General features: G+C 44.0%; 1 protein-coding gene across 1 annotated transcript in view; it reads right to left on the bottom strand.

Annotated features, from left to right (window-relative positions):
• Positions 1-15,011, bottom strand: part of ANXA4 (annexin A4) — an 84,436-nt gene extending 69,425 nt beyond the window's left edge. Inside the window, exon 1 of the mRNA XM_039476571.2 lies at positions 14,922-15,011. The gene's annotated coding sequence lies outside the window, so the exon portion shown is untranslated. The remainder of the gene's footprint in view (positions 1-14,921) is intronic.
• Between the last annotated feature and the right edge of the window lie 8,940 nt (positions 15,012-23,951).

A 23,951-nucleotide genomic window follows, 5' to 3' on the forward strand; every position in this document is an offset into this window, starting at 1 on the left:
GCCCAGGATGGAATGCAGTGGTGTGATCTCAGCTCACTGCAGCCTTGACCTCCCTGGCTCAAATGATCCTCTATTTCAGCTTCCCAAGTAGCTGAGACTAAAGGCACAGGCCTCCATGCCTGGCTAATTTTTGTAGAGAGAGGGTCTCGCCATGTTGTCCAGGCTGGTCTCCAACTCCTGAGCTCAAGTGATCTGCCAGCCTCGGCCTCCCAAAGTGCTGGGATTACAGACATGAGCCATTGTGCCTGGCCTATTTTAACCATTTTAAAGAGTACAATCCAGTGGCATTGATAGTCACAATGTCTTACAACAATCGCCACCAATCCATTCCTAGAACTCTTCCATCATTCCCAGCAGAAACTCTGAACACGTGAAACAGTAACTCCCATTTCCCGCTCACCTCAGCCCCTGCTAACCTCTATTTCACTATGTGTCTCTATGAGTTTGACTATCCTAGGTACCTCATATAAATGGAATCACATAACATTTATCTTTTTGTGTCCAGATTATTTCACTTAGCATAATGTTTTCAAGGTTTGCATGTTGTACCATGTATTAGAATTTCATTCCTTTTAAAATGAAAGCAAAATTTCAACATTTAGAGTCACCTTCAGTGTACAGACAATTGACCAGGCCTGGAGGGAAAAAAAAAAAGATCTCACTCCACCTTCTCACTTCCAAAGAACAAGCCCAGCCTAGAGTCACCAAAATACAGAAGGCTAGATGAATCCCTTCTACACAAAATGCAGCTAGAAGGGAAGGCCCCAGGTCAGCCTTAGGAGAGAGCACAAAAGAACCTGGAAAGGATAGGATATGTGTGGTACACATGATTAAAATCCTATTATGTCATCTTTTCAATACACCCAGATCAGTATCATTTGTTCTAAAAGCGTGATTTCCAGACCAACAGGTCACCATCACCTGGGACCTTGTTCAAAATGCAATTCTTAGGCCCAACCTTGGATCTACAGAATCCTAAACTCTGGAAATGGGGTCCAGCAGTTTGGGCTTTAAGAACCCAATAGGCCACGGACAGTAGCTCACACCTATAATCTCAGCTACTGGGGGCTGAGGTGGGAGGACCCCGGAGCCCAGGAGTTTGAGGCCAGCCTGGGTAACATACCAAGACCCCCATCTCTAAAAAATAAAAATAAAAAAATAAATCTTTGTAAAGTACAAGAATCCCACCAGGTGATTTGATACATTCTGAGGTTTGAGAACCCTGGTTCTATAGTAATAATTCCAGTCTCAAACTATTGATATCTAAAGGGGTCCCCAACCACCTCATGGGCCTTTCATAAGTATAGATTGCCAATCATGACCTTGCATCAAGTATGAGGAAATGGGAAGGGGGATAAGTTATGTCAATGGGGGAAGTTATAACACTTTTAAAATACTTGAATAAACATGACTTAGGAAATACTGTGTTTGCCAAAGATTAGTTAAACAGTAGAGTTCTCAAAACCATCCACTGCAAACATGCATTACTCCTGGCAGGCCAGATCTGGTATTCTACGATATCTGTGAAACTCCAAATTAAATTCCCTTCCCATAGATAGGTCCTAGCATAGGCTGTCATGAAGATCATTCAGGCTTAGAATCCAGAACAAGAACCAAGTTCCAGTCCCTATTCTGCCCTCCAGATTTAACCCCACCTACGAGAGCTGGTTTATTCTGGCATCAAATTGGGATAGTGCCAGTCATTGCAATACACGGACTGTTTTGCAAGAATCAGAAATCAACCTCCATTACACTCTCCTTCTTCCTTAGGAAAACCTTCTTTCTGTTTAGAGATTGGGTTTAGTAAACCAGGAAGGTGGGGCTACCCCCAGGAGGAAATAATAAATGGTCCAAGGCAACTCTATTTGAACAGCCATGAATGGGTTAGGAGTGGCCATGTGACCCACTTCTGACCAATAAGAAATAATGACAAACCTGCTAAGAGGCTTTGAAGTTCCTTCCTCCAGGCTAAAAAGACAGAGTCAGCCAGCCAAATTTCCCCTTTCTCCTGGCCCTGGATGTTGTCAGGACACGATGTCTGGAGCTATGGCTTCAAAAGGATTCTACTGAATATCAACTATATAGCATCTATCTAGCTTTGTATCTGAGGAAAGTTCTCAAAATCAAAAGTACACAAAAGCCACAAGGGGAGCAGTTAAAATATAGATTTTCAGTGAGGACCCTTGACTCTGGAGATCTTGAGTGAGTCCCAGAGACTTCATTTAATCAAGTTTAAATAAGCAACCATGGCATTCTCCTCATAAGAATCAGTCCAGGCCCTGATTCTTACGCAAGTGGTTTTCAGACCTCAGTTCCAAAACTGCCACTCGCTGTGTGTGCAGGAATTCATAGTCCTTACTTAAAATTTATTTTCCTCCTATCATGTACTAGGCAGGGCAGGAGAAAGATGGAGGAGACATGCTCTTGCTCTCAGGGAGCATGTAACCTCCTAAGAGAAACAGAACAGGTATGTAACTAAGGGCAAAGCAGCATGTGAGAACTATTACAAATTGCAGGGTAGAGGAAGATGGGCAACGTCCCCCTAAGAAATTCAAAGAGCTCTCATGTGACTTAGGCTTTGAACAATAATGGGATTTCAATAGGGAAAGAATTTTCCAGCAGAGAAAACAGTAAAAACAAAGCTCCGGCTATGATTATGAACAGTTAAGACTTATTTGGAAAAGAGTACTTAGTTTGGAGTTGAGTGGGAGTTTAAGGACACCATGAAGGGAGCAAGAGCTACAAAAGTAATTTTCAAAACGGGATCATTGTTGTGGCAGGCCAGACCTAGAGGGCGGACTCAATTTTTCAGGCCATGGGAAATTGTCCATTCATTCTGCACACTTCTAGCGAGGGCCGAGTATGTGCTCAGCAGCACTGTGCTAGCCAGAGGGGGGCTGCATGGTCCCTGCCCTCAGTGGAGCTCAAAGCTGAAGCAAGGAGACAGGCATGTGATCAGACATAATAAGGTGCAAACATTCTCATGCTGGGGAAATCACAGAAAGAGTCAGTAGTGTGCAGGGGTCCCTGACCCAGATTTGTCAATCAGGGAAGGAGACCATGTCTAAGGTGAACATTGGAGGTTTGGACAGGGTAAGCAGGGAAGCAAGGGGTCATGTTTCTCCAAGGCTAAATCACTGCCTTGATTTCCTTCCTGTTACCTAGCACTTTCATTTTATTTGAAAACATTTATTACGTAACTTTGCTAGGCAATGGAGCAGATGCAAAGGGAGGGAGGGAGATTTATATTACAGGTCAGCAGTTCCTTATATGGGATCCTTAGACCCTCTAGGACCTGTCCCACAATACTTATCTGCCCTGTCTCCCATATACCTACAGAATGGCCTTCGTTTCTAAGGGACCTCCATCTCCACCTCTGGGACTTGCCTGCTGTAACAGACATGCCATTCCTTCAGTGTGCTTTGGTCTGGCTTTCTCATCTCCATGACTGTGCATAAACCCTTCTTCTCCAACCCTGGCTCAGTATAAAGCTTCCTCCTCCATGAAGCCTTCTCTGACCACTAATGATAGAGTCAGGTGCACCTCTTCTGTTAGTGCACGGCAGTCTGCACATATGTATCAAATTATTATACTAATCACACAGTCCTATGATTTTTTTTTTTTTTTGAGACAGAGTTTCGCTCTTGTTACCCAGGCTGGAGTGTGATGGCGCGATCTCGGCTCACCGCAACCTCCACCTCCTGGGTTCAGGCAATTCTCCTGCCTCAGCCTCCTGAGTAGCTGGGATTACAGGCACGTGCCACCATGCCCAGCTAATTTTTTGTATTTTTAGTAGAGAGGGGGTTTCACTATGTTGACCAGGATGGTCTCGATCTCTTGACCTCGTGATCCACCTGCCTCGGCCTCCCAAAGTGCTGGGATTAGTCCTATGATTTTTGAATTATTGATTTACTTATCTCCCTAAGACTGGGTCTGTGTGTTTCATCCTTGAATTTCTAGTGCCTGTCACATTATATATGTAATAAATAAATGCACATTTGCCCATTTGGCAGAGGCCATAGACCTCCTGTCTAGCTCTAGAAGACCCTACCCCAAGGTTCTGAGCTGCCTCCCCTGCCTTTAGATGCTGCCCTAAGTCTTGCTCCCATAGGGATGGGCCGCGAGAGTCATGATGTGGCACATCATCCTGGTTCAGCCTCTGCTCTCCACTCCTCACCTGGACCCCCTGGATACTCAGAATGACCTAGATCAGTATCAGGTTCATCTTGGAGAAGTGATTTGGACTTGTCCCTGCTTAATCTCCCAGCCCGGTCTTTTTCAGCTGATTCCCCCACTTCGTTTTTGTTGTTGTTGGTTTGTTTTGAGACAGGGTCTCACTCTGTCACCCAGGTTGGAGTTCAGTGGCATGATCTTGGCTCATTGCAACTTCTGCCTCCTGGGCCCAAGTGATTCTCCTACCTCAGCCTCCCCAGTAGCTGAGACTACAGGTCTGTGCCACCATGCCTGGTCTATTTTTTTTGTATTTTTAGTAGAGAAAGGATTTCGCCCAGGCTAGTCTCGAACCCATGAGCTCAGGCAATCTACCTGTCTTAGCCTGGGATTACAGACATGAGCCCCTGTGCCTGGCCTGATTCCCTCACTTTTAACCTATTATGCAGAGTGGTAAAGCATAGGATTTACAGCCATACTGACAAGTTCAAATCCTAGCTGTACCACTCATCAGTGTGGAACTTTGAGCAAATTATTCAACCCCTCTGTGCCTTAGTTTCCTCATGTTACATTGGCAATGATAATACTAGTACTCACCTAATATAGGTGAAAATTTAATAAAATATACCAGGTGTCTGGCACAGGATCAGCCTCATAGAAGACACTTGGCGAACATTAGCTATCAATGTCTCCAGCATAGAGGCAGATCCCTCACAGACTAAGACATCGTCTGGCTGAAGATAGGTGTTTAAGCTCCAAAACCAAGGTCAGGCCCCTCAGTTCCCATGACCACTGATATCACTGGAAGAACTTTCTCTGACAAAGGGCCCAGCCCCAGCAGGTCTACCTAGTCTACAGTCCCTGACTTATCCTACGTACCTCCTCTCTCCGCTTCTGTAGCTAAACTCACACAGGAACTAATCAGACCATTTAAAAACAGAGCCAGGCCAGGTGCCATGGCTCATGCTTGTCATCCCAGCACTTTGGGAGACTGAAGGAGACAGATGGCTTGACTCCAGGAGTTTGAAACCAGCCTGGGAAATGTGCTGAAACTCTGTCTCTACAAAAAAATTAGCTGGGCATGGCCGTGTGTGCCTGTAGTTCCAGCCACCTGGGAGGCTAAGGTGGAAGGGTCACCTGCACCCAGGAGTTTGAGGCTGCAGTGAGCCATGGTTTTGCCACTGCACTCTAGCCAGGGTGACAGAGTGAGACCCTGTCTTAGAAAAACAAAAAGAAAAACAAAACAAAACCAAAAACGGAGCTTTCTCCACCATCCAACTAGAGGCATTTTCCATTCTCTTTGGAACCAGCTACCCGAGTGAAACATACGGCAAGAGGGAGCGGTGGCTGCTTCGTCTCACTGGAAACTGATGCATAATTGCATGTTAGTTCTTTGTACACATATGATCAAGTATATGATCAAATGTTAATTCTGAGGTTGGAAAATTTGATAATCATACATTCCTCATTTCTATTTAATTCTCCCTCTTCACAGACAATGTTAAATGGGCAGGCGATATCTGTAACTCTCTATTTAAAAAAAAGTAATGGGTAATACATGAACATAATAAAAAATTTAAATAATACCAAAAAGTACATAACGACAAGTCTGTAAGACTTTCTGTCCCCTCCTTTCCAGGCAACCACTCTTATAATTTTCCCGTGTATCCTCCTAGAAATATTCAGTGCACTAATAAGCATATAAGAATATAGAAAGTTTCCATCATTTTTATACACCAAAATGATAGCATACCACGCAAAGCTGTACTTTACTTCTTAAAAAATATCTTTGCTATCATTCTATATCAGTTCCTATCAACCTGCACCACTTTTTAACAGCTGCATAGTATTACACTGCATAGATGTTCCACAATTTAACCAGACTTTAACTGATATTTAGATTGTTTCCAATATTTTGCTACTACAAACAAGGCTGCAACATATATGTCTGCTGGGGCTCAGAAACTGATATCCCAAAATCCAGTGCTTTGACACGCTGAACCAAAGGCATCCCTGCTCCTGCTTCCTGTCTCTCAATCCTCTGGCCCTCCTAAGGTTGTTCTCTGAAGCTCCCTTATCTGCCTGAAGTCTGGACCCGCCAAAAAAGGAAACAATTACCCCTGGTCCCTTCCCTGAGTCTTCATTAACTGAATTCATATTGTAGTAGGAAAGACAAAAGTCTGTCAACACACCTGGACAGACTTTCGTCACACACCATTGTCTGTTCTCTGGCCCAAGAGGCTCTGTCCCAGGCCACTGTATGTTCTTCAAGCCAATTGAATTTCCCCAAACATCAGTTGCTACCTCCCTAAAATCATCCACACTTCCCAACTCCCTTTCCTCTAAGAAGTAGTGTGTAGGCCAGGCACAGTTGTGCACGTGTGTAATCCCAGTACTTGTGGAGGCTGAGGCAGGTAGATCGCTTGAGTCCATGAGTTGGAAACCAGCCTGGGCAACATGGCAAAACCTCGTCTCTACAGAAAATTAGCCAGGTGTGGTGGCACGCACCTGTAAGGTCCCAGCTACCCAGGAGGCTGGGGTGAGTGGATCCCCTGAGCGCAGGAGGTTGAAGCTGCAGTGAGCCATGATCATGCCACTGTATTTCCCCCATGTATAATATGGGGGAGAATGAATATTCCCCCATAATATGTGTATTAATATAAATTTAATGTAAAATTAATATAAAATTAATAACATAAATTAATATAATTTATGTAATATAATGTAAAATTAATATAATCTATAAAGATTATACTCTTTATAATTAATACATTAATATAATGTAAAATTAATAAAATATAATGTAAAATTAATATTCCCCCATAATATATATATCTTCCCCCATATATGCCTTTTTTCTAATTACCTCCTTTTGTGAGTTGATTTTTTGGCAAACCTTCAGAGGGCAAAGGGGATCCTTTCCCTTGTCCCCTACAGTAATTTTGTATAATATGTTTAAATTATTTAGGGCCAGTGGTTCTTGCCTGCAATCCCAGCACTTTGGGAGACCAAGGCAGAAAGATCACCTAGGTGTCTGAGACCAGCCTGGCAAAATAGCAAGATCCTATTGTATAAACACTTAAAAAATAACAATAATAAGCTAGGCATGCTTGTAGTCCCAGCTACTCAAGAGGCTGAGGTGGAAGGATTGCTTAAACCTAGGAGTTTGTGGGTACGGTAAGCCATGATTACAGCAGTGCACTCCAGGCTGGATAACAAAGCAAGACCCCCTTTCTAAAAATTAAAAAAGTAATAATTTTGTTCATGAAACAAAGTTTTGACAGCAACTCATGACATGAGATCAGGTGTGAAATTTCCACTTGCAGTGTCGTGTTGGCACTCAAAGAGTTTCTGATTTTGGATTTTCAGATTGTGGATACCCAACCTGTATCCATGACTGAGTTTAGAAGTGTGTCTATAAATTCCTTGAAATTGTATGAACAATGTTAAGTATGTATTTATTTCTCTCAAGAACGGATCCATGGCTTTAGTCAGATTCTTCTACGGGTTTGTGACGCTAAGGAGGATGAGAACCGCTAGTCAACAGGTGCTCGCACAGCATCAAAGAGCAGCAACAGCAGAAGTTGAAGTTGGGTAAGACTCAGAAAATGTTGAAATGAAGGAGAAAATACTAAGGGCAGCCAGAGAGAAAGGTCAGGTTACCCACAAAGGGAAGCCCATCAGACTTACAGCAGATCTCTCAGTAGAAACCCTACAAGCCAGAAGAGAGTGGGGGCCAATATTCAACATCCTTAAAGAAAAGAACTTTCAACCCAGAATTTCACATCCAGCCAAACTAAGCTTCACAAGTGAAGGAAAAATAAAGTTTTTTGTGAATAAGCAAGCACTCAGAGATTTCATCACCACCAGGCCTGCTTTACAAGAGCTTCTGAAAGAACCACTACACATATGAAAGGAACAAACAGTATCAGCCTTTCTAAAAAAATTATCAAAAAGAGCATCAATATAATGAAGAATTTACATCAACTAATGGACAAAATAGCCAGCTAATGGCAGTATTAAACTCACATATATTATTATTAATTCTAAATTTAAATTGACTAAATCCCCCATCCAAAGACAGGCAATTTGAATAAAAAACTAAAACCCATCAGTATGCTGCATCCAGATCCATCTCACATTCAAGGATACACAAAGACTCCAAACAAGGGATGGAGAAAGATTTACCAATCAAACAGAGAGCAAAAATAAATAAATAAAAAGCAGAAGTTACAATTAAGCAACAAAGATCAAAAGAAGCAAAGAAGGACATTATATAATGATAAAAGGATCAATGCAACAACAAGAAGAGCTAAAGATCCTAAATATATACGCACCCAATACAGGAATACGCAGACATACAAGACTTACAAAGAGACTTAGACTCCCACATAATAATAGTGGGAGACTTCAACATTAATATTAGACAGATCAATGAGACAGAAAATTAACAACGATATTCAGGACTTGAACTCAGATCTGGAACAAGTAAATGTAATTAACATTTATAGAACTCCCCACTTTAAATATACAAAATATATACTCTTATCAGTACCACATCATATCAACTTAGAAGTTTAAAAGAAATCTTGGTTGGCTCCTTGTTTGCTATTCTCTTCCCTCATTTTCTTTCATGTCTCCATTATTAAGGACAATTATAGGCATACCCATATTTAGACTGCATTCTAGCCCGGGCAATAAAGCAATACCCCCATCCTCTCTCCCTCTTCCTCTTTCTCTTTCTTCCTTTTCTTTAAAAAAAAAAAAAAAAAAAAAAACAGGCAATAAGATAAATGTTAAATTTTGAATAGAGAGAAAAAAGAATTTGGCTAATTCCTTGGAATTCATTTTCATGGTCAAAGGGTTGAAAGCCTCAGATTAAACTATATACCCATTAAGCGCCTATGCCTTGACAAAGACCCAACTTAGCAAGTATGGTTGCTTGAAGTTAAAAAAAAAAAAAAAAAAGAAGAAAACACTCTGTAATGCATGGGTGTAAGGGCATTCTAATAAACACTTTAGTGGTGATTAATGTATTTATGAAGTATCCCCTCTCTGAATCAATCCCTTAAGCTTGGATAATTTTTATATATATATATATATATATATATATATATATAAAAAAAAAAAAAAGAAAATGTTTTACTGAGTCCCCTGTAGAGGAGGAGTAAGGGAGAAGATGCTGGGGGCTGATTATGGCACCAGCTTATAGCTCTAAAGGAACTTCTCCAGGGAAGACGGTTCAATCACATATAAATCAGAACTTGTTCCCAGTAATCATAGGGCCCCCTATATTAGATTCTGTTAATGATTTAACATGCTACCTCTCTAGGGGGGTGAGTGCCTAAACCCAGAGGAATGAATCCTCAGTGACTGGGCAGGGAGGTTTCTTGATGACTTGACAAAATTGGGGTAGACTTGACAAAATGTGGGGGGCTTCCAGCTGTGTTACATGTCGGGCTGCTTGTACTGTGTTGCTTCTAGGCCTAAAGCGTTAATTATTTTGTGGGGAGGAGGAGGAAAACGAAAGGTTTTTTTGTTTGTTTGTTTGTTTGTTTCAGATAGAGTCTTGCTGTCACTCAGGCTGGACTGTAGCAGTGCAATCTTGGCTAACTGCAACCTTTGCCTCCTGGGATCCAATGATCCTCCCACTTCAGCCTCCCATATAATTGGGACTACAGGAGTGCACCACCATCCCTGGCTAATTTTTACAGTTTTTTTGTTTGTTTGTTTTTGGTAGAGACAGAATTTACCATGTTGCCAAGGCTGTGAAAGGTCTATTCCATAGTAATTTACAGTCTGACACTGAGCAGCAATTTATTTCTGGTGCTGATTGTGGATATAACATTCACTATGTTTTTTTATGTCAAGCAGTGGTGGACCAAGAAGCAGTATGGCAATTTACTGACCTCAAACAACTCGAACCTTTAAAAAGAATTCTCCAAAGGTGGTGGTTCAGGTTTCCATAGCAAAAACTCTTAGTCCAGTTCAAACAAAACCAAACATTAATAAATTACTCCCAATAAAACCAACAACAGGCCTTAGATAGAAATCCTAAATTCCTCAGGGAACTAACGTAGTAAGTTAGTTTCAATTAAGTTAAACAACAAATAAAAAAACTATTAGTTGGAGGTCCATATTGGTCCAGAGGTGTTAGCACTGTAAGACTATGTGGTAAGTTTGGAGGGGGGAAAAACCTGTTAATCAAATCACAAGGGAGATGTTATTTGTATAAAAGAACTATCCTTGGCCAGGATATCCATGGCTCAATCCTGTAATCCCAGCACTTTGGGAGGCCAAGGCAGGCAGATCACAAGGTCAGGAGTTTGAGACCAGTCTGGCAAACATGGTGAAACCCCATCTCCACTAAAAATACAAAAATTAGCTGGGCATGGTGGTGTGTACCTGTAATCCCAGCTACTCAGGAAGCAGGAGAATCACCGGGAGGCAGAGATTGCAGTAAGCCAAGATCACACCATTGCACTCCAGCCTGGATGACAGAACAAGATTCTGTCTCAAAAAAAAAAAAAAAAAAAGAACTATCCTTGAGAAAGGAAGGTTTTGGCCAGGCATGGTGGCTCACGCCTGTAATCCCAGCACTTTGGGAGGCTGAGGTGGGTGGATCACTGGAGGTCAGGAGTTCAAGATCAGCTTGGCCAACATGGTGAAACCCCATCCCTTTAAATAAATAAATAAATAAATAAATATAAATAAAAATAAAAAGAGAAGGGAAGGTTTTAGCATTTACCACATTATCTGGAGTTTGTACATAACGACCAAAACCTAAGCTTCCTTCAGAAGGTGATATGTTTTTATTAATGTTTTATTCCTTTTATGAAGTATGCACATATTCATATAAGTGTTTCTAAAGCATAGGTTCTCAGCTAGGCATGGTGGCTCACACCTGTAATCCCAGAACTTTGGGAGGCTGACGTGAGTGGATAGCCTGAGTTCAGGAGATCGAGACCCGTCTGGGCAACATAGTGAAACCCCATCTCTACAAAGAACATAAAAATTGGCTGGGTGTGGTGGCACGTGTCTGTAGTACTAGGTACTCAAGAGGCTGAGGCAAGAGAATCACTTGAACCCAGGAGGCAGAGGTTTCAATGAGCTCAGATTGTACCACTGTACTCTAGTCTGGGTGACAGAGAGAGACTTTGTCTCAAAAATAAATAAATAAATAAATAAAAAATAATAAAGCACAGTTTCTTTTTTTTTTTTTTTTTTTTTTTTTTTTTTTTTTTTTTTGAGACGGAGTTTCGCTCTTGTTACCCAGGCTGGAGTACAATGGCGCGATCTCGGCTCACCGCAACCTCCGCCTCCTGGGTTCAGGCAATTCTCCTGCCTCAGCCTCCTGAGTAGCTGGAATTACAGGCACGTGCCAGCATGCCCAGCTAATTTTTTGTATTTTTAGTAGAGACGGGGTTTCACCTTCTTGACCAGGATGGTCTCGATCTCTTGACCTCATGATTGAGACCCGAATCACAATCATCCAGAGAGCTGCTTAAATAAGCAGAATCGGCATGTTGTACAAGCTTCCTGGGTGATTTTGATGCACCCTGAAGTTCGGGAACTATAGCTTTAGAAGTTATCTGAGATTAACCTGCTAACCCTTCCCAGCTCCATCAGAAAAGGTCTGTGAACCTCTGCCTAGACACCTCTGGTGAGAGAGCTCTTGCCAACATCAAGGCCTGCCCGGCCTATGGGTTTTAAAAGCCATTTCCTCAAATTCGACCAGAGCCCACCACCCAGCTCTGCCAAACACCTCAAAGAGTGAGTTTACTACCTTGTCCACGTGTCAAACACCTCTAGCACTTGGGGCTGCTGGCTAGCATGCACCCCCACATTCACCACAAACTTCTTTTATTTTCTTTTTATTTAGAGATAAGATCTCACTCTATCACCCGGGCTGCAGTGCAGTGGCACAACCAGAGCTCACTGCAGTCAAACTACTGGGCTCAAGGGATCCTCCCGCCTCAGCCACCCAAGTAGCTGGGAGAACAGGTGTGGTCCCTTTCCAGTTGAAACAGTGCTAGTTCATTCAACCTCATTTCACATCAGCTTGACAAGAAGAAAGTAAGAAAAGGAAACATTTGTTCAAGATTTAGTTAACAATCTATGAAGCCACAAATCCAAATCACTCCGAACCAAGCACTGATGAGTCATGGTAGGGTGGAGAACAGGCTTTGGTATCCTGGCAGCTGGATTTAAGCTTCAGTTCACAAGTGGTCTGAACTTGACCAAAGACCATGACATGGAACCTCGGGATCCTCAGCTGTAAACCAATGTTAATAACCCCATTGCAGGTTGAAGTGAAGATTAGATAAGACAGCCTAGGAGGAGTGTTATTCAAAGTGCTCCAGGGAGGACATTGCAGTGTCTATCAAATTGTCTCCATAAGTAGCCCTAATTGCAATGAAAACAAACCCCCAAGGGCTAGGTTTGAACCAAGTCGCAGCCCAAATCCCAAGCAAAACATTTTCGAGTTTCTTGTTTTACATTGAAAAGGTATATAATTTTTGGATTCTACTTCAAAAATATCTGTGATTGTTTTAGTATAAAAAGTGTTTTTGATCTCAAATATTTGGGTAAAATTGACACCCAAAGAAAATCTCCTCCTCTTGTTGTTTGTCTGCTTGTTTGTTTTTGAGACAGGGTCTCTCACTCTGTCACCGAGGCTGGAGTGCAGTGGTGTGATCATAACTCACTGCAGTCTTGAACTCCTGGGCTCAAGCAATCCTCCCTCCCCAGCGTCCCAAGTAGCTGAGACTACAGGTGGGCGTCACCATGGCCAGCTAATTTTTAAACTTTTTGTAGAGATGGGGTCTTGTGATGTTTCCCAGGCTTCCCTACCCCCTTGTTTACTCTGGAGCTTCAGGTACTCCCTGACACACTGCCCACCATCCCCAGGGCCTGCCACTCATCTTGATCTCCCTTGGAGAAAAGTGGGCTTAGTCTCCAAGCAGATAATAAGTGAGCTCAGGAAAACTAATGAGTGGCTGGACATAAACAAAGAAATGTGCCACTGGATGTGAGCCTGAGGATGAGCAGGAGGCTTACCCTTTAAACACTGAGGGCTGGGGTGGTACATGGCTTGGTTGTGCGGGTTGCTCTCTAAATTGCTTGCAGAGAAAAATTATCCCTAACCAAATGGAAGAACATCTAGGAAGAAAATTCACAGAAGCCCTCGATCCAGTAGTTGTGTGTCTGTGCCTGTCTATGTGTGGGTAAGGGTAGGGGTGTACTTGTGTGTATATCCCCAATCAACAGAAATCTGACCTGAGCTGAATGAGGACGGCCTTGGCCTGATAGGGCTCTGGGGAGTCAGCAGCTCTTGGGTGGCTGGGGTTATTCATTTTCTTATTCCTGTCCACTTCTTTTCCTATTTGCTCTTCCACCTGTGTCTGATAATTCCCTGGCAACTAAAAAGATGGGGTTTGGCCACTGGGCATGGTGGCTCATGCCTATAGTTCCAGCATTTTGGGAGGCTGAGATGGGTGGATCACCTGAGGTCAGGAGTACAAGACCAGCCTGACCCCGTCTATAATAAAAATATAAAAATTAGCCAGGGGTGGTGGCACCCACACCCGTAGTCTCAGCTACTCGGGAGGCTGAGGCAGGAGACTCTCTTGAACCCAGAAGGCAGATGTTGCAGTGAGCAGAGATCACATCACTGCACTCCATCCTGGGCTACAGAGCAAGACTCCATCTCAGGAAAAAAAAAAAAAAAAAGCTAGGGTTTGGTTATCAATAGAGTCACCAGTTACCTCCTGAATAGCTAAGACTATAGGTAGGTGGTGAGCCTGTAGTCCCAGCTACTCAGGAGGTTGAGGTGGGTGAAACAACCGAGCCTGGGAGTCAGTGGTTGCAGTGAGCTGTGATTGAGCCACTGCACTCCAACCTGGGCTACAGGAGAGAGACCTTGTTTCAAAACAAAACAAAACAATTAAAGGGCAAACAGTAGCGAATAGAAGGGAGTTGTGGGGTGTCCTGGGCTGGTGGGTAGGGGAATGGATAACTTGGAGGACACCCTATCCATCCTTCCCACTGTCAGTGGGAGGGAGCAGATGCCCAGTTCCATGAAAAGCACGAGTTAGGCAGGGCCCACTATGTTCTATCAGCTCAGAAGACTTGCATCGACCTGGCGGAGCGGGGGGCACTTCAGCCGGTAAATCGCTGAGAAGCAATCCTCTTTGGCCCCAAAGTCTCCAGCTGATATTGTGAGACTGAGCCATTGGCCAACTCAAGTCATGGACCTGATAATAATCAGACTCCGATGTGCTGGGCACTGCGCTGAGGGCATTAGACACATTGTAAGGTTAGAAAGTGGTAAGGAGAAAGGAGTACGTTTCTTAAACGGAGGAAAGAAAGAATTAAAAAGTAAACTATAAGAGGTGTTAGATACAAGATCTCGGTCCTTTCTTTTTCATGTCCAGGCGCAGCACTTGTACTGAATAAATAACTGCTGTGGTCCCCGACCCGCGTCCTGAGCTGTGTAAGAGGCCCTGGATGTCATGGATGGTGCCGGTGGTTAAGCGCCGCGCTCGCCTCCCTCTCGCCCACCCAGAGCGAGTCCCGGGCCCGCTGGCTCCCTCCTCCCTGTGGCGGCCCGGGCTGGCCCGCAAGCCGGCGACAGGCACCCCGTCTCGGGCGCGGCGCGGAGCCGGACAACCCCGCGAGATGCTCCTGGGCCGCCCACCCCCTTCCCCGAGCCCAGGACCCCCGGCCCGGAGCCCCTTTGCCCCTCGTACCGACGCCAGGCTGCGCTCCTCCAATGCGGCTGCGGAGGTCACACCCTGCTCAGGGTAGACAGCGGGTCTTATCCTGGACGGATCCGCCCCACTTTGGGGTGGAGACTGAGCTCGAGTTCCTGGTTGTTCCTCTGCCCACGAGACCGGAAAATCCCTCTCCAGGCGAAGCGCACCTGGGGCCCCGGGCCGGGACGGCAGCGCCTGGAGCCCTGCGAGGGGCGGGCCTCGACCCCCGGCGGGTCCGCCCTCCGCCTGTGCCCGCGCCTCAGGCCCGCCGGTTCCCCGGCCTCGCCCCCCTGCCCGGATCGGACGGTGTCCCCTGTCCCGCCAGCGCCGCTCCTGACCCCTCAGGATGGGAGCAGTTGGACTCTCGGGGTCCCAGTTTCCCGCGCGCCCCACACCCTCGGAGGGCCGAGCCCGGGGCACGGGCACCTCGCCAGCTCCTCCTTGCGCCGGCCACGCCCAGCGCCGTGCAGAGCCGGAGTCCCGCCGCGAATCCGCGCTTCCCTCCACCCCGGGAAACCGCTTCTCTCTCAGCTGCCCGCTCCGGCCGAGCCCGTGGCCGGAAAAGTAGAAAGTGAAATCTGAAGGGAACATTCATTTCCCTCTTTCACATGAAAACACACATCCCCGAAAGTTTCCAGCAGTTCCACACTTCCACCTTCCCTGTGCGCCCAGCAGGCCAGGAAAGCTTTGGAGTAGGAGTTAAGAGCAGCCACGGATCTTTCTGCTTCCGTGAGTGATTGAGGTTTAGACACTGTCCGTAGCTCCCGGTTCGGCTTGGCACGGCGCTCACCCCTTGTAATAGTTTTGTGTGTCCATATCTGCCTCCTCTGCTGGACACGGCCTCTTGAAGCCACCAGCTAGGGCTAGGTCGTCTTGCAGAATGGATCCGTTGAGTCTATAGGCAAGTTCAATTAAAAAACAAAACAAACAAACAAACAAAACGAGAATAGCACGTTTGGGGAGTGTTTTCTATCCGACACATCAAAATCTAAGAGGTCACTGGCACCCTTAAAGCTGGAGAGGTGACATTAAATTATTTCATTAAGATGTAATTTTAAAAGGTGGTTTAATATGGTTTTAATCCAAATCAGACTGATTTGGATTCTAAAACTGGTTCTTCCTCTATCTGCATATGATAATTTAAAAATTAAGGCTGGCCACGATGGCTCACGCCTGTAATCCCAGCACTTTGAGAGGCCAGGGCAGTTGGATCGCTTAAGCCCTGGAGTTCAAGACCAGCTTGGCCAACGTGGTGAAACCCCGTTAAAACAACAACAACAACAACAACAAATTAGCCGGGTGTGGTGGCGTCAGCCTGTAGTCCCAGCTATTTAGTAGGTTGAAGTGGGAAAAACACCCAAGCCCAGGAGGTGGAGAGGCTGCAGTGAGCCGAGATTGTGCCACTGCACTCCATCGTGGGTGACAGAGCAAGACACTGTCTCAAAAAAAAAAAAAAAAAAAAAAAAAAAAAAAAAAAAAAAAAGAAAAGAAAAAAAAAGAAAGAAAGAAAAGAAAAGAAAGCATAAATAAAATAATTAGCCGATCACTGTAGTGGCGCCTGTAGTCCCAGCTACTCAGGAGGCTGAGGCAGGAGGGTGGCTCTAAGCCCAGGAATTTAATGTTGCAGTGAGTTATGACTGATGACTACACCACTGCACTCCAGCCTGGGTGACAGAGTGAGACCTTGTCTGAAAACAAAAACAAAACAAAAAATGAAAGGGCAAACAGTAGGAAAAAATGAAATACAGATGATTCATTTCCTTAGAAAGATTAGAGTGACAAGGCATCTCTTAGAAGCAACGATCAGGTCAGGTGTGGTGGCTCACATCTGGAATCCCAACACTTTGGGAGGCCCAGGTGGTTGCTTGAGGCCAGGAGTTCGGGAGCCCAGCCTGTGCTACATGGTGAAACCCCGTCTCTAAAAGAAAAAATTAGGCTACACGAAAAAAATAAAGGTTAGGAATGAAGCAGATGCTGTTGGCACCCACTTGAATAACCTTTACCAGGTGGGTGCATCCAGCCCAGCTCACTGCCCCCTCACTGCCTTCTTTTGCCGACATCTGCACTCACATGAGGCTGGGGAAGCCACAGCCAGAGCCTAACTTTTATGGGGTACAAAAGGCCAGGAATAAATCGGTGGCACCCCTCGTATGCCCAGCTCTCATGGGATCAGACTGAGGCTAAATTTCATCAGAAACCATATCTTTGCTCGGCTTCTCCCTCTGGCCTATCCTATTTCCCTCACTTACTCATAGGCTTCCCTCGAGACTACCGTCCCTACAGCACTTGCACAAGAAACCCAGGCTCAGGCTCTGTTTCTAGGAAACCTGATCTAAGAGTATTTTAAAAATTAATGTAATTGTCAAAATTCGACTCCAAGGAGCCTTTAAATTAAAGATAGGGCTGGGTGCTGTGGTTCATGCCTGTAATACCAGCACATTGGAAGGCCATGGTGGGAGGATGGCTTGAAGTCAGGAGTTCGAGATCAGCCTGGGCAACATGATGAGACTCTCTCCTCCATTCACCATGTCTCTTTAAAAAAAAAAAAAGTAGTCAAGCCTGGTGACACACACCTCTAGTCCCAGCCACTAGGGAGGCTGAGGCAGGAAAATCACATGAGCCCAGGGGTTTGAGGCTGCAGTGGGCTGTGCCTCTGCACTCCAGCCTGAGTGACAGAGTGAGACCCTGTCTCTAAAAACAAACAACTCCCTCCACTTTTTTAAATAAAAAAATAAAAAATCTCACAAGGTCAAGGGAACAAGAGAGGGAAAAATAATAAAAGTTTGAAACCTGGAAAGCGTGTAGACAGGTGACAACTGACTTAGCAGGCCTGAAAAAGCCAACTTCCAAACCAGGAGTAGGGAAATCCAAGAAGCAACATGACAGTAAGATTTATTGGGGTAAGAGAGTTTGCCACACTGGGTGTGTCTGAAAGTGGGTGTGTAGGTGAGACTAAACCCAGGACGATTTCTTGTGAGTCTGTACAAGTAGTCAGCATCCTCAACACTGCACAGTGGCCACTGCTCCTCTTCCACAAGGGCGGATGATTGGAAGCATGTTCTCTGAAGAATCAGGCAGAGGCTGTCTGGAATGGGGACACCAGATGTAGTCGAGGTGTTCTGGTTACCTAAGGCTGCCTAAAAACACCACCCCAAAACTTGAAGGTGACTTAAAACAATGACTGTTCTATCTCATGATTTTATGGGTCTGAATTTGAACTGAGCAGTTCTTCTGTTCCATGTGACATCAACGAAGGTCACTTGGTGTTATCCAGCTGGCCGATGGGCCAGTCTGTAGAACTCACATATTAGGTATCATGATGACGAGAGCTGGAGGGTTGGTCTCAATTGGCACTGTCAAATGGAGCATCTACACATGTCCTCTTCACATGGCAGTCTCAGGGTAGTCAGATTTCCTTCATGGAGGCTCGGGGTTTCCAGAAAGGATACTCCAAGACATCCAGGCAGAATTTACAAGACTACTTATTATGCAGGCTTGGAAGCTGTTGAACATTGTTTCTGTTGCATTCTGTAGGTCCTGACAGTCACCAAAGCCAGCCTAGATTCAAGAGAAGGGTATTAGGCTCCATCCCTGAGTAGGGAGGGGTGGGAGGATGCAAAGAATTTGCAGACATCTTTGATCAAGGCCATGAGATTAACACAAGACTGGGGCTACTGTACTGAAATTGAAGAGCCATATGAAACCTAAGATGATGTCTACTGAGCTGCTTGGTATTCTTCCCACTTGGCTCCTAGAACTCTGGCAGCCAGGATCAAACACAGTAGGATGGGGAGTTTGGAATACTCTTCTCTGGGGAATCTAAGAGGGAAGATCTGAAAAGATGTAATTATTTATGCAATGAAACTGGAGCAACCTGTTGGGAAACTCACCCTTGTCAAGCCCCACCCACTTACACATGCACTCAGGGGTTCCAGGCAGCTTTGTAGATCTCACTCTTAGGGTTGCCAGATAAAATACAGGACACTTAGTTAAATTTGATTTTCAGTTAAACAACAAGTAACATTTTACTGAAATAGAAAATAGTCATGAACTATAAGTACATCCAAAATATTGCATGAGACATACCTATACTAAAAATTACTCACTGTTTATCTAAAATTCAAATTTAACCAGATGTCTTGTCTTTATTATTCTTTTTGTGGCTAAATCTGGCACACTTAAATAAGAGCAGGCAGCTGAAGGTCATCACAATGTAAGGGAAGGATCTGACATTAAAGATATAACCCAAAACATGCTAACAGGAAAAAAGAGACAAGGAAGAAAAAGAGTATATGGGAGAAGAAAACGTTGAGAAATCTATCATTGATCTTCTCTGAGAAAGACCAAATAAAACAGCAGAGCTGGGAGCAATGAAATGAGCCTGTAGTCCCTCCTACTTGGTAGGCTGAGGCTGGAGGATCACTTGAGCCCAGGAGTTTGAGGGTGTATGTGCTATGATCACACCTGTGAATAGCCATTGCAGTCTAGCCTAGGCGACATAGGGAGACACTGTCTCAATAAGTAAATAAATAAATAATCTAAAAAAGGAACACTCATAGAACCAAACACAGCTCTTTTAATAAAAATGTGATAGCAAAAATGAAAACCTCAGTAGAATGTTAAGAAGACAACGTTAGAAAATATCCTAGAGTGCATAGACAAAAGACAAAGAGAAGGGAAAGAAATAAGAAAGGATAAGAAGATTAGAAAGCCAGCCCTGGACATCCGGGAAACAGGGGCAGAAATGAATTAAATAATTCAATTATATTTTCTGTGAGCTGAAGAGCATGAGGTTCCACACTGAAAGTGCTCACTGAACAGAGCGCAATGGACAAATCCAGAACCACACCAAGGCACATCGTGACAAAACTTCAGAAGACTGAGGACATAAGGAAGATCTTTGAAGTGCCCAGGAGGAAATGAGGTTTCACATGAAGGACCCAGAATCAGAATGGCATCTGATTTCTCAATAGCAATGCATAAAACTGAAAGGCAGTGGAATAATGTCTCTAAAATGCTGAGAGTAGGCCAGGTGCAGTCGCTCACACCTGTAATCCCAGCACTCCGGGAGGCCAAGGTGAGTGGATCCCCTTGTTATTCTGACACAGTGCTCAGACAGTGGCCTTGCATCAGCGTGCTTTTGATATTAATGTTTAATTTATAGAGAAACTCTGAACGAATCTTATCCCTCAAAATCAGCCCCTATAATCTCATATACTCACTTCTTCCATGATAGTGCCTGGGCCTAGAGGGATTAAATTGTTTTAATTTTTGGCCCTGTGTCTCAGAAAAGCAATTCATTTTGATTGTGACCTTCTCCCCGGTCTGAAGACAAGGCTTTGACTAGTGTCAATGTTCAAGATTTAGCAGGAGTCAGTGACTTTTCAGACCCAGGAGTCAAGGCCCTATAACTTAACACCACAAGGACGTTAAAAGCAATACAGAAAGTTGCATGGATGTAAAAACCTTAAATCTTTTAAGTCTCAGTTTTCCTAAGGGATCAAAAACTTAGTAAGAAAAACAGGAATTATCTCAATAAACCATAAAATACGTTTTATAGGTCAATTACAAAGAGGTAAGGAAAGACCATCCGCAGTGTGATTGCTTCTCCTTATGGGAAACCCATTTAGACAACCTGGAAGTCAAACCTGATGAAAAGGGTACTTGTCTTAATCAGACACAGGGAGATAAACAGTGAGTTTCGTCTCAACACAAGTAGGTTAATAATAACCCATTCAAAGCAGGCAGAAAAGGAAAAAACAGAGAGCTTTAGAAGTCCCTACTTTATCGTTGCAGGTTAACCATTTGAGCTTTGACTTTTTCTTACTGTAATTTGCCCATTAGTCTTTAAATGTGCACAAAAATGGTCACAATATATAACCAACTGACATCCCAGAAAAACTGGTATGCTTTGGAGCTTTCCCATATTTTAAAATCTATAAGCCAGGGGCCCACAGAGACAACTGACAGACAAATACAAATGCACCAATTATCAAATTGGGTAAAAGTCCAACAACTATTCCCCTTTCCAAAAGGGTACCCAGGCAAATACAAAAACAAAGAGGCCTATTGCAAGGGAAAAGCCCAAACAGAGGAGAAAGGAGTTCCTGGTTGTATACACCAGAGTGACTTACTCTTCTTCCACATCGAGTTCATCAACTTGCATAGCTTTGCCAGTTCCTTGCTCAACAGCCATGGGCCAGGGTGCTGGGGCAGCCAGTGCTGTCCCAGGGACTTGAGGGAGAGGGGTCCCTAGAACAAATGGTCTCAGCAGCTGCTAGGAACTCACCCCGACATTTCTGCACATGGAGTCAGCTGACCACAAAGAGGAACTCCTGGCAATTTGCAGCTGCATCCAAAGCTCATTTTGCTTGCTATATGACAGCCAATATGTCAAGAGACAAGATGTTGGGGAAAGGAAGATGAGTTTTTTTCAGGGAGCCAGCAAACTGAGAAGATGGTGGTCGAGTGTCCTAAAGAATCATCTCACGTTAATAGATTTTTTTGGCTCCTTTTACATTAGGGGATGGGAGAACAGAGGGGGTTTAAGATCTAGAGGTGACGTGTGACCACAGACACATGGACATCAACAGGGGGTTGAGGAGGTTGGAAAACTCCTTTGTTCATGGTCAAATGCTTGTCAGGTCCACCTTGTTGCTACAAATCTTTAAGACAGCATTGTTTAAATGTTGTGTGCATATTTCCTTGTCTCCTCAGGGAGCTGTTTCCAAACAGAGGTAATCATTACAGGTTCTATGGTTAACCTATAATCTAAATTCTTTCCACAATTAGCTTAGCCTACATGTAGAAACACACAAAGGCAGTTAACTTGAAGCAAGATAGAGTCAGCTATGTTTGATTCTCTCACTGTTACAATATTGGCAATGGCAGTCTCAGGAGGATGGCCAGGCCACGTCCAATCTGGCTGCTGGCCAGGAAGGAGGAAAGACTAGAGGCCAGATAACCTTTGGCTCCTTGGGACAGTGGCTTAGCAAAGCCTGGAGAAGAAAGCCGGGGTGACATTTTTCGTCAGATGGCTCCCTCTACCATGCTTTCAAGCTGCTGGAAGGTAATCAACACTGCAGCCTAGGATAATGAGAGGAAGATTCTAAGAGCATCAAAATAGACAGGCAGGGAGCCAAAAAGAATTAGATCATTGATTCAGTAAGACCAGATTTAAAAAAAAAAAAAAAATTAGCTCATCCCTTATTGGAACAAATGCAAAGCATGGATAGAATTTTCAATCTTCAAGGATGAGTAAGCATCAAAAAAAAAAAAAAAAAACCTGTAAAAAAAAATTCAGGACCATAAAAAACATAACACCTAAGAGGTCAAAGAAGAAAATTTTTGAAAAGTTTTACAGCATGAAGCAAAAGTAAATTTTAAACAGCTATGTCTTTTATAGATTAAAACAGGCCAAAAAATGACAAATCTGAATACTATTATTTATAAGGCAGAATTAATATTTATGAACTGGACTAGAGTTCAGAGTAAGCACTTTCTTTTCTCTTTTCTTTTTTTTGGTTCTGAGACAAGGTTTTACTCTGTCACCCAGGCTGGAGTGCAGTGGTACAATCACCACTCACTGAAGCCTCAACTCCTAGTTTGAAGGCGATGTTCCCAGCTCAGCCCTGAGCTGGACTCCACAGCTGGGACTACAAGCATGCCCACCATGCCCAGATAATTTTTTCTATTTTTTGTAGATGGGGGTCTCTATATTGCCCAGGCTGGTCTCAAACTCCTGGGCTCAAGTGATCCTCCAGCCTCATCCTCCCCAAGTGCTGGGACTCCAGGGGTGAGCCATTAGGCCCAGCCAAATTGCAGATTTTTACCAACAGTTTTCTGGTGTTAGATCTAAAATGACAGCTGCTTCATAGCACATTAACAGCTTAACAGTGATAATTCTTCATGTTTTATTTTCTGGTACATCTTAAGACTAATTCAGATGTTAATTTTCATTAAGTAAATAAATAATTTGGCTTAATATCCCTAAAGATGAAAATTTACTATATCTACAAGAACACATATTTTAAATAATGCTTCATTTTACTATTAAAGACTATTTTTTTCCAGTTGTCTACTAAACATTTACAAAAACTGACAACATATTCATTTGCAAAGAAAATCTCACTAAATTCCAAAATAAAAATGGGAGTTTGAATCTCAACTTTACCACTTTCCTAACTGGTCACCTTAAGAAAGTCACAGATCGGCCAGGTGAGGTGGCTCACGCCTGTAATCCCAGCACTTTGGGAGGCCGAGGCAGGTGGATCATGAGGTCAAGAGATCGAGACCATCCTGGTCAACATGGTGAAACCCCGTCTCTACTAAAAATACAAAAAATTGGCCGGGCGCGGTGGCTCAAGCCTGTAATCCCAGCACTTTGGGAGGCCGAGACGGGTGGATCACGAGGTCGAGAGATCGAGACCATCCCGGTCAACATAGTGAAACCCTGTCTCTACTAAAAATACAAAAAATTAGCTGGGCATAGTGGCACGTGCCTGTAATCCCAGCTACTCGGGAGGCTGAGGCAGGAGAATTGCCTGAACCTGGGAGGCGGAGGTTGCGGTGAGCCGAGATCGCGCCATTGCACTCCAGCCTGAGTAACAAGAGGGAAACTCTGTCTCAAAAAAAAAAAAAAAAAAAAGTCACAGATCGTGGTCTTCAAGGAAAAAGTGGCACCCACAGCTTGCTCCACATCCAACCTGGGCCTCTGAACAATGCAGAGCACAGCAAGGGAACTGACAAGCAACAGCCTTCGATCAACACAACTTCTTGACTGGGGCCCTCTTTTGACACTGTAATCATCTTTACTCAATGAACTCCCCTGCTCTCTGGGGAGAGGTATTGCCCAGTTTATATCACTTCTAGATATCAGATATTAGATATTCTCAGAACTTCCTGTTTACCTGACCTGCAGACACAGTGAGCCACACCCCCAACCCCATTCCCATCAAGGGTAATCTAATATGCTACAGAAAATATATTTAAGAAATATCATCAGCATTTGGTATTTCTATTTTT

Source organism: Saimiri boliviensis, chromosome 1, assembly GCF_048565385.1.
Source record: "Saimiri boliviensis isolate mSaiBol1 chromosome 1, mSaiBol1.pri, whole genome shotgun sequence".
In the NCBI taxonomy this organism is placed as follows: domain Eukaryota; kingdom Metazoa; phylum Chordata; class Mammalia; order Primates; family Cebidae; genus Saimiri; species Saimiri boliviensis.